This window comes from Pongo pygmaeus, chromosome 4 (assembly GCF_028885625.2).
Source record: "Pongo pygmaeus isolate AG05252 chromosome 4, NHGRI_mPonPyg2-v2.0_pri, whole genome shotgun sequence".
Taxonomy (NCBI): Eukaryota; Metazoa; Chordata; class Mammalia; order Primates; family Hominidae; genus Pongo; species Pongo pygmaeus.
In genome coordinates this window covers 135,757,536-135,773,078 of record NC_072377.2, presented here as the reverse complement: position 1 = coordinate 135,773,078, position 15,543 = coordinate 135,757,536, and the positions used below count along the sequence as shown (strand labels likewise).

Sequence of the window (15,543 nt, the reverse complement as noted above, 5' to 3'; positions counted from 1 at the left end):
GGACCTGCAGAAAGAGGCACTAGATCATGGTAAGGAGTTTTTTGTTGTTGTTGTTGTTTTTGAGACGAAGTCTCGCTCTGTCACCCAGGCTGGAGTGCAGTGGCGTGATCTCGGCTCACTGCAACCTCCATCTCCCTGGTTCAAGCAATTCCCCTGCCTCAGCCTCCCGAGTAGCTGGGATTATAGGCACATGCCACCATGCCCGGATAATTTTTTTTGTATTTTTAGTAGAGACGGGGTTTCACCCTGTTGGCCAGCCTGGTCTTGAACTCCTGACCTCAGGCAATCCACCCTCCTCGGCATCCCAAAGTGCTGGGATTACAGGCGTGAGCCACCGCAACTGGCCGATAAGGAGTTTGACTTTATTTAGAATATGATAATGAGCCAGGCAGGAGGACAAAATGTACTAATGATGTTGCTTTAAGAGTAAAGTTCAAATATATGAACATATGCTTAATGTATCGTACAAAACCTTTGAACTTTAAAATAGTTTTGCTTTAGTTACTTTAATTATCCTTGATAAGCTCCTTGTAACCTTCATTCATAAAGGATAGTATGTGAGAACTTGAAATTATAGTACTTAGATGATTCCTTCCTTCCTTCCTTCCTTCCACTCATTCTCTTTTTCTCGCTTTCTCTCTTTTTTTCTTCTTCCTTTTTTGAGACAGGGTCTTGCTCTGTTGCCCAGGCTGTAGTGCAGTGGCACAATCATGGTTCACTTCAGCCTTGACCTCCTAGGCTCAAGCGATCCTCCTGCCAACTCAGCCTCCCAAGTAGCTAGGATCAGAGGCGTGTGCCACCATGCCCAGTTAATTTTTATTTTTTTGTAGAGACAAGGTCTCACTATGTGTCTAGGCTGGTCTCGAATTCCTAGGCTCAAGTGATCCACCCTCCTCGGAATCCCAAAATGCTGCAATTACAGGCACAAGCCACCACACCCAGCCCCTGGTTTATTTTTTATTAATTGGGACAGTTTTATATTAGCTGGAGTTATCTCCTTAGAAGAGTAATTGCACACATATGGGATTCAACCTGGGTAATGTTATTTCCATGTGGCAGTCTGCTATTTTCATGTACTGTCTCCCAGACAATTTTTTTCTTTTTTTAGTTTTGCTTTCTCTCACAATATAAAATTGCATATTCTATCTTACTAAAAAGCATGTTAAATGCAAAGATAAAAATATAAGAACCTGTTAGAAGAGGCTGATGACTTAAAAGAGAAAGGAAGTTAACTTACTTGATGTTAACATTTTGGCTGTTTGACAAGCTGATGGGAATTTTCTAAATGGGGAAAAGATGAAAGTTTTCTTGAAAATGACTACCTTTAGTAAAAAGAATTATCTCCACAGTGATTTCTTGGTGTAGAAGAGAAGGAACTCAAAGAGGATTATTATGGCCTTCTACTCCAGTCAAGACCTGCCCAACATATTCTTTTGCACACTACAACAGAATTTCAGTTCTACTTTCATATTCTGTTAACAGATAAATTGTAATTGAATAAAACAGATACACAAAATGTTAAAATAAGTCATTTATTTGTTATTGCTAATCATTTCTTAGCTTTGCTTTTATATAGTTTTATTGTATCTATATATTCTTTTAAAATGCATTTAAAAAATTTAAAATTAATGAAATTTTTAAAAGCAGTTTTAGGTTGACAGAGTGAAAAGTACAGAGAGTTCTCATATAACCCTACTTCCCTCTCTGTCCCTCCCTCCAGTTCCCCCTTCTGTTGACATGCTGGATTCATGTGGTACATTTGTTGTAATTGCTGAGCCAATATTACCATAGTATTTTTTAAGAGACCCTGGGGTCTTGCTCTGTTTACCAGGCTGGTCTCTAACTCCTGAGCTCAAGCAATCCTCCTAACTCAACCTCCCAAAGCGCTGAGATTACAGATGGAGCCACCACGCCTGGCCCAAGCTATAGTTTTGTTAACTAAAGTTCATAGTTTTTACATGAGGGTTCACTCTTTTTATTATACGTTTTGTGGGTTTTGACAAATGTATAATGACATAGTATCATCCAGAATAGTTTCACAGCCCTAAAAATCTCCTATGCTCCACCTATTCATTTCTTCTTCACCTTCCCACCGCTCCCTACCCTGGCTCCACAGTCCCTGGCAACCACTGATCTTTTTACTGTCTCCATAGTTTTGCCTTTTCCAGAATGTCATATAATTGGAATAACAATATGATTTTCAGATTTACTTATTTCACTTAGCAATATGTATTTAAGTTTCCTCCATGTATTTCTGTGGCTTGATAGCTCATTTTGAAATTGTTGTTTCCTCTATGTAATAGTGTAGAACCTATTCTTTTCAATTAACGTGTCAATATAAGTTCACATTGTTGCTGTCACTGTAAATTACTTATTTTGATTGTTGTATAATATTTTCTGTTGAAATATATCACAGATTATTTATCCACTCCCCTGTAGATGGGCATGCATCTGGGTTGTTTCCAAGTTTTTGCTTTTGTAAAAAGTGGAGCTATGATTGTCCTTGTACCTGGTGCCTGTTGTATATGTGCAAGAGTTTCTCTTGATGTATACCTAACAGTAGAATTGTTGGCTCATAGGGTATAGGAATATTCAATTTGGAGTGATAATGACACAATTTGCCAATTTGCATTTTCTGTTTTTGTTGTTGTTTAGTACCCATTATGCCCCAGAACCAACTTTCATTTTCATAAGCAATGGATCCACAGCCTTCCCAACACTTAGCACAGACTCCTTAAGTTGTTGCCTTTTGAATAAACATAAAATGATATCTCCCTATGCTCTTTTTTTAGAGACAGCATCTCACTCTGTTGCCCAGACTGGAGTGCAGTGGTACAATCATAGCTCACTGTAACCTCGAACTCCTGGGTTCAAGTGATCCTCCCACCTCAGCCTCCTGAGTACCTAGGACTACAGGCATGCACTATCACACCCAGCTAATCTCTGCAGTCCTCATTTGCATTTTTCTGATCAATAAAGCTGTTGAACAAAAGTTTTCAATTTTAATATTGTCTAGGAGATGTTAATTACAGAGTTTTTAACTTTTGTTTTTGACAGTAAAGTCATCAAATCAAATGGAGGAGATTTTGTATATAGTGCCAGGTAGGAATCCAGTTTCTTCCTGCTATATTTATTAAATACATCCTCCTTTCCTCACTTTTCTGACATGGCATCTTTGTCATATATCAAACATTTATGTGTGGGTCAGTTTCTAAGATATCCATTCTGTTTCATTGGTTAATTTATTTTTTGTTGCACCAATCCCACACCATCTTATTAATTTTAGTTTCATAATAAATATTAATAGTTACTAGGACAAATCCTCTCTCCCTGATACTTCTTTAGAAATAAACTGGCCGGTCGCGGTGGCTCACGCCTGTAATCCCAGCGCTTTGGAAGGCAGAGGTGGGCAGATTGCCTGAGGTCAGGAGTTCGTGATCAGCCTGGCTAACATGGTGAAACCCAATCTCTACTAAAAATACAAAAAACAGCGGGGCGTGGTGTTGTATGCCTGTAGTCCCAGCTACTCGGGAGGCTGAGGCAAGAGAATCACTTGAACCCGGCAGGCAGAGGTTGCAGTGAGCCGAGATTGCGCCACTGCACTCCAGCCTGGGCAACAGAGCAAGAGTCTGTATCAAAAAAAAAAAAAAAAAAAAAAAAGAGAGAGACGTAACCTGGCTATTCATGGACACTTATTATTCTTCAATATATATTTTAGAGTAATCTTATCAAGTTCCATTAAAGCTCTTGTAGGAATTTTAATTGGAATTACATTGGATATTTTGATAAATTTGGGAACAATTGATACATTCATAATAATAAGTCTTCCTACACATTAACACAGGTGTAGCTCTCCATTTATTCAGAACTTTTTCGTGTTTCTTAACAACGTTTTACAATAATTTTCCCTAAAGAGGTCTTGGCTAACTTCTGTAAGTTTTATTCCTAGATAGTTGATATTCTCTGATATTACTGTAAACAGTTTATTCTCTCTATGTTTTCTAGTTGTTGTTGCTAGTATGTGGTAATGCAATTGACTTTTGTTTCACATCAGAACATCTTGTTAATTTGAAGATTATTTGGGGTTTTCTAGGTAAAGAATCATATCAACCACAAATACAGTTTTATTTCCTCCTTGCCAATCCTTATGCCTCTGCACTTGTTAGGACCACCAATGAAGATTAAATAGAAAAAATGACAGGGGAATCTTCATCTCATTCGTGTTTTAAAAGGGAATGCTTCTGCCAGGTGTGGTGGCTCATGCCTATAATCCCAGCACTTTGGGAGGCCAGATGGGCGGATCACAAGGTCAGGAGTTCGAGACCAGCCTGACCAACACGGTGAAACCCCGTCTCTACTAAAAATACAAAAGTTAGCCAAGCATGGTGGCGTGCGCCTGCAGTCCCAGCTACTCAGGAGGCTGAGGCAGGAGAATCGCTTGAACCTGGGAGGCAGAGGTTGTAGTGAGCCGGGATCGCGCCACTGTATTCCAACCTGGGCAACAGAGTGAGACTCCATCTCAAAAAACAATAATAATAATAAAAAAAAAAGAATGCTTTTAATATTTTCCCATTTAGAATGATGTTTCTTTAGATTTTCTAGCATAGATACTCTTAATCAAGTTAAGGAAGTTTCCATCTATTACTAATGTACTAAAATTTTTTAATTATTTTTAAAAATTGCAAACAATTTTTAAAATTATGAATAGCTGTCAAATTTTGTAAAATACTTGTTTTATGTCTGGGCAGGGTGGCTCATGGCCGTAATCCCCAGACTTTGGGAGGCCAAGGCAGGAAGATCACTTGGAGCCTGCATTTCAAGACTAGGCTGGGAAAACAAAGAAAGGACCTGTCTCTAAAAAAAGAAAATTAAAAATTAGCTGGGCTTGGTGTGCTTATAATCCCAGACACTTATGAGGCTGAGGCGAGAGTATCACTTGAGCCCAGGAGTTCCAGGTTACAATGAGTTATGATCCCGCCACTGCACTCCAGCCTGAGTGAGAGTGAAACTCTATCTACACAAATAAGTAAATAAATAATTGTTTTACATTTTTTTTTCCGAGACGGAATCTTGCTGTGTCGTCAAGGGTGGAGTGCGATGGTGCATTCTCAGCTCACTGCAACTTCCATCTCCCGGGTTCAAATGATTCTCTTGCCTCAGCCTCCAAAGTAGCTAGGATCACAGGCGCCCGCCACTATGCCCAGCTAAGTTTTTTGTATTTTTAGTAGAGACAGGGTTTCCCCATGATGGCCAAACTGGTCTTGAACTCCTGACCTCATGATCCACTTGCCTCGGCCTCCCAAAGTGCTAGGATTACAGGCATGAGCCACCTCGCCCGGCTGTTTTACATTTTTAATATGATCATATAGCATTTCTATTTTAATCTGTTGATGTGACAAATTATATACATAGATTTTCTAATATTAAACTATTGGTTGTAGGATATTACCTTTTTAAAATACATTGTTGGATTTGATTTGCTAATATTTTGTTTAGTATTTTTGCAAAAATACTAAATACTATTTGTCTCAATGAAAGGTACTACTAAAAACCTAGCAAGAGACATAGAGCAAAAGATTGAGGAAAATCTACAAAATGAAATGGAATTAAAGCAAGTATTTAAAAGGATTGGCATGCCGGGCGCGGGGGCGCACACTTGTAATCCCAGCACTTTGGGAGACTGAGGCAGGCAGACCACCTGAGGTTGGGAGTTTGAGACCAGCATGACCAACATGGAGAAACCCTATCTCTACTAAAAATACAAAAATTAGCCAGGCATGGTGGCACATGCCTGTAGTCCCAGCTACTCAGGAGGCTGAGGTAGGAGAATCTCTTGAACCCCAGAGGCAGAGGTTGTGGTGAGCCGAGATCACATCATTGCACTCCAAACTCTGTCTCAAAAAAAAAAAAAAAAAAAAAAAAGGATTTGAGTGAAAAATATAGGTATGGAAGATAAGAAAAGAGATCCAACATATGCATAATTGGTGTCCTCGCAAACATGGACCCTCACCCACCCTGAAAAAGAACCATCATACGTATTTAAAGACGTAAATCAAGAAAAATTATTTCTCCAGATAAAAGTTTACCTAACTCTATTATGGACCAACGTACGTGAAACATATCCTAGCAAAAATGTTATTGAATGTCAAAAACCAAAAAAACCTGGCAAAAATTTAAGTCACAAAAATGGTGTCTGTGATTTCTTCTTTTTATTTTATTTTATTTTTTGGGACAGAGTTTCACTCTTGTCACCCAGGCTGGAGTGCAATGGTGATCTCGGCTCACTGCAACCTCTGCCTTCTGGATTCAAGCAATTCTCTTGCCTCAGCCTTCTGAGTAGCTGGGATTACAGGTGCCCACCACCACTCCCAGCTAATTTTTATATTTTTAGTAGAGAAGGGGTTTCACCATGTTGGCCCGGCTGGTCTTGAACTCCTGACCTCAGGTAATCTGCCTGCTGCAGCCTCCCAAAGTGCTGGGATTGCAGGCGTGAGCCACCACACCCGGCCTGATTTTTTTATAGCCCTGACTAGAAGTCAGTAAAATAATATCCTCAAGGAACCCAAAGTCCTCAGGGAAAGAAAGCATGACTCAACAATTTTATGTCCAGTTAAATTGTTTTTCAGGTATAAAAGTAATAGAAGAACAATTCTCAATATGAAAGAATTCAGGCAATATAACCCCTGTGAGTTCTTCTTGAACAAACTACTTGAGGATTTACTTTCAGCCAAGTGAGAGATGGAGAAACTGCAGCAAAAGGACAAAACGTGAAGTATTGAATTCATTTAGCTGTCATAGACTGTAAAATAGACTATAGAGATTAAAACAATAGACTAAAATAAAAGTCAAGTTTATGGTTAAAGATAAAACATAAACGTCATAAATTCTGATGTTCAAAGAATGTTACTTTTAATAAAAGTAGAAACAGGAAGAAAAAAGAAGGTAAAGGCTCAAGTAACCTCAAGTAATATGATTAAGAAAATTCATCTGACATTGGGATTTTTAAAGAAGCTCTCCAGGTGATTCTAATATGCAGGAAAATTTAGGCACCATTACATTATGAGAATAACATTAATTACTCACCTGTTTAAGTCCCAGTGAACCATGGTAAGCCACCAAACACTGTTAACTTCTATCAGCCTTCAGAACCCTTTAACTAGACCAGGGGACAGCAGTGTGTAACAACTGGTATGTTAAACATTATGTGAGAAGACTAAGTACACGTTTTTTTTTCTCTTCTTGGTATGACACATTGTTTCAATGTACAATCTTGGTAAGAACAGGCTGTTCTTGACTATGAATCTGGTCAATTGTTATAGCAATCACCAACAAGGGTTACACTGAATAAACCCAGTCAGTATGTCAGTACCCAGAACAGTATCAATTATGGTGACTGACAAAAGAACAGTAGGCACGGCACAGACCAAAAATAAATAAATTAGAAAGCAAACACACCAAAACCCAAAAATAACCACTTGTAAGATCTGGTATCTAGAAAATTCAATAATGTTTGCTGCCTCCTCCTTGGGAGAAGTTGGGGACCACCTCCCAGACATTATCTTTGTCTTTTCTTTCCTGTTTTCATAATTATTTTCTGATTCCATTCTGGGTTTTCCCACCAGTCTATTGGTTGGTCTGTGGATTTGCTCCCATAAGGCCAGCTGCAATTCTGAGCAGCCACTGGTAACCACTATCTTAGCTTTGCCATTACATTTTCTTTGTATACTTTAGGAACAGCTCCTGCTGTCCCTTATCATGGTTCCCCCCAGTAATTTTCCCCCCAGTAATTCTGAGTCCCCCAACTTCAGCCATAAAAAATACACATTTTCATGTTTGTTTGTTTTTGCAGTGAATCCACCTCCCTTCAGAGTGATCTGCATATTTTTAATTTTTGAGGGCTGGTGGGCCTTGTTGCTGTGACCTAACCCAACAGGGCTTGGAGCATATTACTCAGCAGCCCCTCTTTTTTTATTTTGAGATAGGGTCTCACTCTGTTGCCCAGGCTGCAGTACTGTGGCATGATCTCAGCTCACTGCAACCTCTTCCTCCTGGGTTCAAGCGATTCTCTTGCCTCAACCTCCCGAGTAGCTGGGAGTACAGGCATGTGCCACCATGCCCAGCTAATTTTTCTATTTTTCATAGAGACAAGGTTTCACCCTGTTGGCGAGGCTGGTCTCAAACTCCTGGCCTCAAGTGATCCACCTACCTGGACTTCCCAAAGCGCTGGGATTACAGGTGTGAGCCACTGTGCCCGGCCTGAAGATGTTTTTTGTGTGCTTAAAATTGAACATGTTTTCTGCAGTTGAGGTTACAGTGTTCTCCATATGTCCATTAAGTCAAGTTTGCTAACCATATTGTTCAAATCTTCTTTATCTTTTCTGATATTTTGGGTCTTCTTATTCTATCAGTATTTAAAAAAGTAGATTCATATCACCCACTATGATTATAATTTTGTCTAATCGTATTTGTAGTTACATTAATTTTTGCTTTTTAGATGTTGGAGCCACTTTATGAAGTCCATACAAATTTAGAATTATTCTGTCTTCCTGGTATGTTATCATCGTGGAACGGTTTTCTATCTCTAGTACTACTTTTTGTTTTAAAGCCTGAAATTATTAAAGCTACATCAGCTTTCTTATGATTAGTATTTGCATGGTCAAAGTTTTTGCATTCTTTTGCTTTCAACTTCAGGATCTTCAATGAAAAAAGTGAGAGTTTACTGAATTCTAATTTGACAGCCATTCTATTGTCTTCTGGATTCCATTGCTGTTGCTGGGATCTAACTATGGCTCCCTTAAAGGTATAAACTGCAGATATGAGACTGGGCAGCAGGAATTTCAGCTCAGACAATTCATCCGCTTTCTCACGGACTGAGATTATGAGTCTGCTGAGCTAAATCAGAAGCTAAATTTACAAGCAACTTTAAATTTGTATTGATAACAGAACTTCTCTATTTTCACCAATAATCATTATTTTAGGAATGACCAAATTCTGAGACCAGGATTGGCTACATAATTTGTAGGGCCCTGTGCAAAATGAAAAATGCAGGGTTGCTTGTTTAAAAATTATTTTACTTTATTTTATTTTTTTTGAGACGGAGTCTCGCTCTGTCACCCAGGCTGGAGTGCAGTGGCGCGATCTCGGCTCACAGCAACCTTCGCCTCCCGGGTTCATGCCTTTCTGCTGCCTCAGCCTCCCGAGTAGCTGGGACTACAGGCGCCCGCCACCACGCCCGGCTAATTTTTTGTATTTTTAGTAGAGATGGGGTTTCACAGTGTTAGCCAGGATGGTCTCGATCTCCTGACCTCGTGATCCACCCACCACGGCCTTCCAAAGTGCTGGGATTACTGGCGTGAGCCACTGCGACTGGCCAAAAATTATTAAGAATATCAACTTGGCAATAGCAGAACATTAAGCCTAGTGCAGGGTCCTTCTGATCATGGAGCCCTGTGCAACTGCACATATTGCACACCCATGAGGCTAGGCTGCCTGTGTGAGAGGGACTATGCTTGCTGAAATCATCTGCACAAATGGACTTATTTGTTCCATTAGGACTGCAGTGAAATTCAAAGGGCAAGAAAGACACTCACAAAAAATGAGTCATAAAATTACTCAAAGATTTCATTTTAGAGGTCCACAGTCCCTAAAAGGACTAAGGATGCGTAAGTGCTTATTGCTCCAGGAAGTTCTCAACAGTTCTGGGATGCTTTACTAGTAATTTGCATGATTGTAAGAACTAGGCTTAGATAATTTCCTAACCAAAAATCAGTGCCCTGTGCCCTTTGTTCACAATGTTGACATGACCAGTATGACTGATACACCACCTCCCTTGAACCTTCTGGGAAGCTTTTCTCAGTGTATAGTTTAGGCACCATTACTTACCCTAGAAAAATGAAGACTACTACAACTAGAAAGAATCTTGGTGTGTTGGCCAGCATCCAGTAAGAGGTTCTTAGACCAACATAGCCATCTGACCTTTGAATCCTGGCTGCCTGAAATTCTTGGTTACATTAAAAAATGATCAAACAAGAGCATACATATAAAGTAGCTCCTGTCATTTAGGTGGTGGCTGCCAGAACTCGTGGACAGATGTGATAGAAATGAATTTTATTAATTATATAATTTTGAACTATTTAATTCAGCTAAAATGACACCAGACCCATTTGATGAATAAAAAGATTGCATGAAAAAAAGGAGTCATAAAATTTTAAGAAGAAATGGATAACCTTCTTGCAAACACGAAAACTTTTTCTAGAGAGAATATATAAACAAATGACTTCTTATGATTCTCAGCTGTTGACTTCAGAAGTCCATTTATTCTGATTATAATAAGGAAGCAGAATGTCAGAGATGAAAGGACTCGCTTTTGTTCAATTTACCACAAACATCACCACTTATAAGAAGGTAGTACTGAAGCAGAAGGAAAAAAGAATCCAGAATTCAGTTGTGTTTTCTGAACATTTTCCCATGCATTAGATGAAACAAATGCATACCGGCAAGTAAATAATAGTTGTGTGAAGTATGCCTGGAAGAGTATCAAGCCAAATTAAAATTCAGATATCTGATAAGATATCAGGCTTTCATTAGGTGGGGCAAATGAATAGCAATACTATTATTCATTCATTCAACAAATGCTTATTGAATTTTTACCATTTGTCAAGTGGCAAGATAGTGAAAAATAAAAGATTTTTATATATACAATCTTGCATATATGTAATCTATTATATATAAGATTGTATAATATATATAGTACCAGAGATTAATATAAAGAGGAAAAAGGCAGGCGAAAGGACTAGGAAGTGGAGGGGTTAAAATTTTAAATAAGGTTGTGGTCAAGGTAGACTTCACTGAGAGGATGACATTTGAAGAAACGCTTGAAGAAGGTGCAGGAATTATGAGAGTCTGGGTGTTTGTGGATATGAAGAGATGGAAGATAAAAGAGAAGAAATCAATAATGGAAGAAAGTCTGGGAGGTGAGAAGGGGGTGAATCAAGGGGTGTAGGCAAAGGGGGTGGGCTCAATAAAGGGGAAAGACAATTCATTTTCTGAGATCAGAGAAAATGACCTAAACATGAGTTAAGAATAAAAGGGCAATTGTAACTTGTTGACTTTTATACAAAGTTAAGGTCATATTAGCAACCTTAAATCCTGTGGGATGTGATGAAGTCTAAAGAAATAGTGATGATAATTAATAGAAAAAAGAAAGGTAAAAATATATAACTTTGAGGCCTGAGGTATAGCATAAGGAAAAACAAGCTTATTTTAGAATAATGCCCGGATAGGTTCAGTGTTTAATAAATTATTATGACAGCTTATAAAGAAAGCACCAAACAAAATAAGGCCATGACTTTATAAACATGAAAAAAACATAAAACCGCCGGGCGCGGTGGCTCACACTTGTAATCCCAGCACTTTGGGAGGCCGAGGTCAGGAGATCGAGACCATCCTGACTAACACGGTGAAACCCCGTCTCTACTAAAAATACAAAAAATTAGCCAGGCGTGGTGGCGGGCGCCTGTAGTCCCAGCTACTCAGGAGGCTGAAGCAGGAGAATGGCGTGAACCCAGGAGGCGGAGCTTGCAGTGAGCCGAGATCGCGCCACTGCACTCCAGCCTGGGCAACAGAGCAAGACTCCGTCTCAAAAACAAAAACAAAAACAAAACCCATAAAACCATCTGAAGGAAATTCAGGAAACTAAAGTTATCCACCATACACCAGAAATGTATCATCGATAAACACTGGTCCCCAGCAATGAAAGCAAAAATGAATTAGATTATGGCATATATTTTTCATTTTCTGACAGAAGAGTGTTTCCAAAATCACTGATATGAGCACATTGTTTTCCAGAACTAAGCTTTAGGACAAATTCACCATAAGCCCTTTTATGTTTAAAAGGAATTGGAAATATAATAGATATTTTTACCATGATTTTATTAAAACTGGGGAATTGCTACTCAAAACTTTATAAACCGGAGGCTGCCACATCAAATCATGGTGAACAAAGGTGTAGGTCACTTATTCTGTGATGATCTCACAATACAAGGATGTTTACTCTTGGAGAAACTTGCTTAATATACCCCGACGCGTTTGTGTTTTGTTTGTTTGTTTGTTTGTTTTTTTAACAAAGAAACTTGCTTAAGTTCTGAATAAAATCTGCCTGAAGTTCAAAGCAGAAGGCTAAGAGTTATGTTTGGTTTCGCCTTAATATTATAAATGCACTTTTCTGATATCTTTTATAAGGTTCTAAAATAAATGGACAGTAGATATTAGATGTAGTTTGACAGGTAACCAAACAAAAATAAACATACAAAGAAATGTTAGGAGAGAAACCCAGTACTGCTATATTTATGAATGAATGACTAGAATGGAAATGTAGTTTAGATTCTGAGCTAAGACAAAACATAACAAAAATTCATGAATTTTTAAATTTAGAAAACTGTTGCATAAAACATGGAGAAATAGTTAAAGTCTGTAACTGAGCCTATAAGAAAGAGAGAAAATTCCCTGGTGCTGGAAATTGCTGATAACTCATTTCTAGAGTGGAAAGTATATTAACTGATACTAACATAGATTACTGGATACAAATGTTCACCCCGATAGCCAGAGGGTGGGGTTTAACAATCAAAGGAGAACATAAAATATAGTCTTGACCTTTCTAAAGCAGGGATATAAAACTGATACTTCCTTAAGAAAGCAATGATCTAATGAAGGAGTTCCCCTCTAGGAAAGAGGAATAGAAAAACTGTCAAATCAGAGTCAAGGAAGCTTGCTCTGAACTAGACTCTGTTTGGGATCGAGATCCCCTTCCCCAAATGAGAAACCAAACTTAAAGTTAAGCTTCTTCCAGATGAGGAATCTGAATTTATTCTACCCCTACGGTGAGGGAAGTCCAAGCTGAGACATTAATATTAAAACTGATGCAGGACCCCAGTGAAAAATACCTAGGGTGCCTGGCAGAAGCAAACACAAAACTGCTCTATAAGGTTGTTCTTTCAACAATGGTCCATGAATTTTACACTCTAGCTAGGTTCACAATAAAAAATGGCAAAGTCACTCAAAATACACAACAAAAAAACCAACAAAACATATAAAATTAGATTACAGTCCCTCCAAACACAATAAACAGGAGGATAAGCAACCTTAAGGTCTTGAGTTATAGAAAAATATTTCTTTCTTTTTTGATACAGGGTCTCGCTCTGTTGCCCAGGCTGGAGCGCAGTGGTGTGATCATGGCTCCCTGCAGCCTCGACATCCTGGGCTCAAGTGATTCTCCCATCTTAGCCTCCTGAGTAGTTGGGATTGCATGCATAAGCTGCCACGCCCAGTCAGAAAATGTTTCTGAAAAATAATTATCTTTCAAGTTATTAAAAAGATTTTTAAAATTTTGAAAAAAAATAATAATGGTATATATATATTTTTTTATTTTTATTTTTATTTATTTATTTATTTTTGAGACAGGGTCTCACTCTGTTGCCCAGGCTGGAGTGCAGTGGTGCAATCTCGGCTCACTTCAACCTCCGTCTCCTGGGTTGAAGCGGTTCTCCTGCCTCAGCCTCCTAAGTAGCTGGGATTACAGGCGAGCACCACCATGCCCAGCTAATTTTTGTATTTTAAGTAGAGACGGGGTTTCACCATGTTGGTGAGGCTGGTCTCAAACTCCTGACCTCGTGATCCACCAGCCTCGGCCTCCCAAAGTGCTGGGATTACAGCAGTGCCTGGTGTAATAATAATTTTTAAAGATAAAAAGATTAAAGAAAAGACAAGAATCAAAATTATAGGATAATGCATATGAAAGACAACAGGCAATTTTGATTTTGAAAAACATAAAATTTCTAGAAATTAAAAACAGTTATTTGAATTGAAAAATTCAATGAGCTACTTACTAGAGTACAGATTATACACACCTGAAGAAAAAAATAGTAAAATGGAAGATAGAGAAAAAAATTATTTTTTAAGGTTTTCTTTTCTTTTCTGTCTTTTTTTATTTATTTATTTTTTTACTTTAAGTTCCGGGATACATGTGCAGATTGTGCAGGTTTGTTATATAGGTATATATGTGCCATGGTGCTTTGCTGCACCCAACAACCCATCTTTTTTTTTTTTTTTTTTTTTTTTAGACGAGTCTGGCTTTGTCGCTCAGGCTGGAGTGCAGTGGCGCGATCTTGGCTCACTGCAAGCTCCGCCTCCCGGGTTCACACCATTCTCCTGCCTCAGCCTCCTGAGTAGCTGGTACTACAGGCGCCGGCCACCACGCCCGGCTAATTTTTTGTTTTCGTATTTTTAGTAGAGACAGGTTTTCACCGTGTTAGCCGGGATGCTCTCGATCTCCTGACCTCGTGATCCATCCGCCTCAGTCCCCCAAAGTGCTGGGATTACAGGCGTGAGCCACGGTGCTCGGCCCCCGTCATCTAGGTTTTAAGCCCCACATGCATTAGGTATTTGTCCTAATGCTCTCCCTCCCCTTGCCCTCACCCCCGAGAAAATTATTTAGAATGCATCATGCAGTGGGAAAAGGATGAAAAATACTATTAAGAGGTTCTGAAACATGAAGAATAAACTGATAGGCCCAATATATGTCTGATAGTGGGTTCACAAAGAATAGTAAGAATGCAAGACAGCCTATACATAAAACATAATGGCTGATAATTTTCCAAAAATTATGAAAGAAGTAAATTCCCAAATAGAGAAGCACACTGAGAATAGAAAAGAATAAATACAAATAAAATAAGGCAATGTGCAATGGCTCACACCTGTAATTCCAGTGCTTTGGGGGGCCAAGGCAGGAGGATCATCGCTTGAGGCTAGGACTTTGGACGAAGCCTGGGCAATACAGCGAGACTCTGTGTCTACAAAAAAGAAAAATATTAGCTGGGCCATGGTGGTGTGCGCCTACAGTCCTACATAGTCCTAGCTATTCAGGAGGCTGAGCAGGAGGATTGCCTGAGCCCAGGAATTTGAGGCTGCAGTAAGATATGCTCGTGCCACTGCACTCCAACCTGGTGACAGAGTGAGACCCTGTCTCAAAAATAAATAAAAATAAAATGAAAGCAAAAAAAATGTGATGTATGTATGTCCAAACACATCACAGTGATACTATAAAATTCCGAAAAAAGAAAGAAACTCTTAAAGAAACCTTGAGAAAATATGGACATTGCGAAATACCTCAGATATAAAGAAAAATCAGAAAGGCAACCCAGAAGAACAATTTCATTGACAACAGATACATCAGTAGCAACTATAGAAATCAGAAAACAAAGAATAATTATTTCAAGGTGCTGAAGGGGGAAAACAAACATCAGCAAAGAATTCTATATCAAGAGAATCTATCATTCAAGAGTGAAAGAGAAGTAAAAAGATTTCAGACAAGCTGATTGAGGCAGTCTGCGTCTTAGACTTTTTCGGAAAGAACTTTCTTAATAGAAAGAGAAATGAATTAAGGAAGAGTGGGATGCAAAAAACAATGATGATCAAAGGATTTTTAAATATTGACTTAAATAAACAACAATAAAATGACTAAATTTGGTTTAAAATGAGGTGATCCCT

General features: G+C 38.7%; 1 protein-coding gene across 2 annotated transcripts in view; it reads right to left on the bottom strand.

Moving 5' to 3' along the window:
- CDC42SE2 (CDC42 small effector 2) overlaps positions 1-15,543 on the bottom strand; it is a 184,453-nt gene that overhangs the window by 141,529 nt on the left and 27,381 nt on the right. Inside the window, exon 2 of one of the 2 annotated variants that reach the window (XM_054488147.2) lies at positions 14,751-14,846. The exons of the other annotated variant lie outside the window; for it this stretch is intronic. The gene's annotated coding sequence lies outside the window, so the exon portion shown is untranslated. The remainder of the gene's footprint in view (positions 1-14,750; positions 14,847-15,543) is intronic. 2 annotated transcript variants of the gene reach the window in all.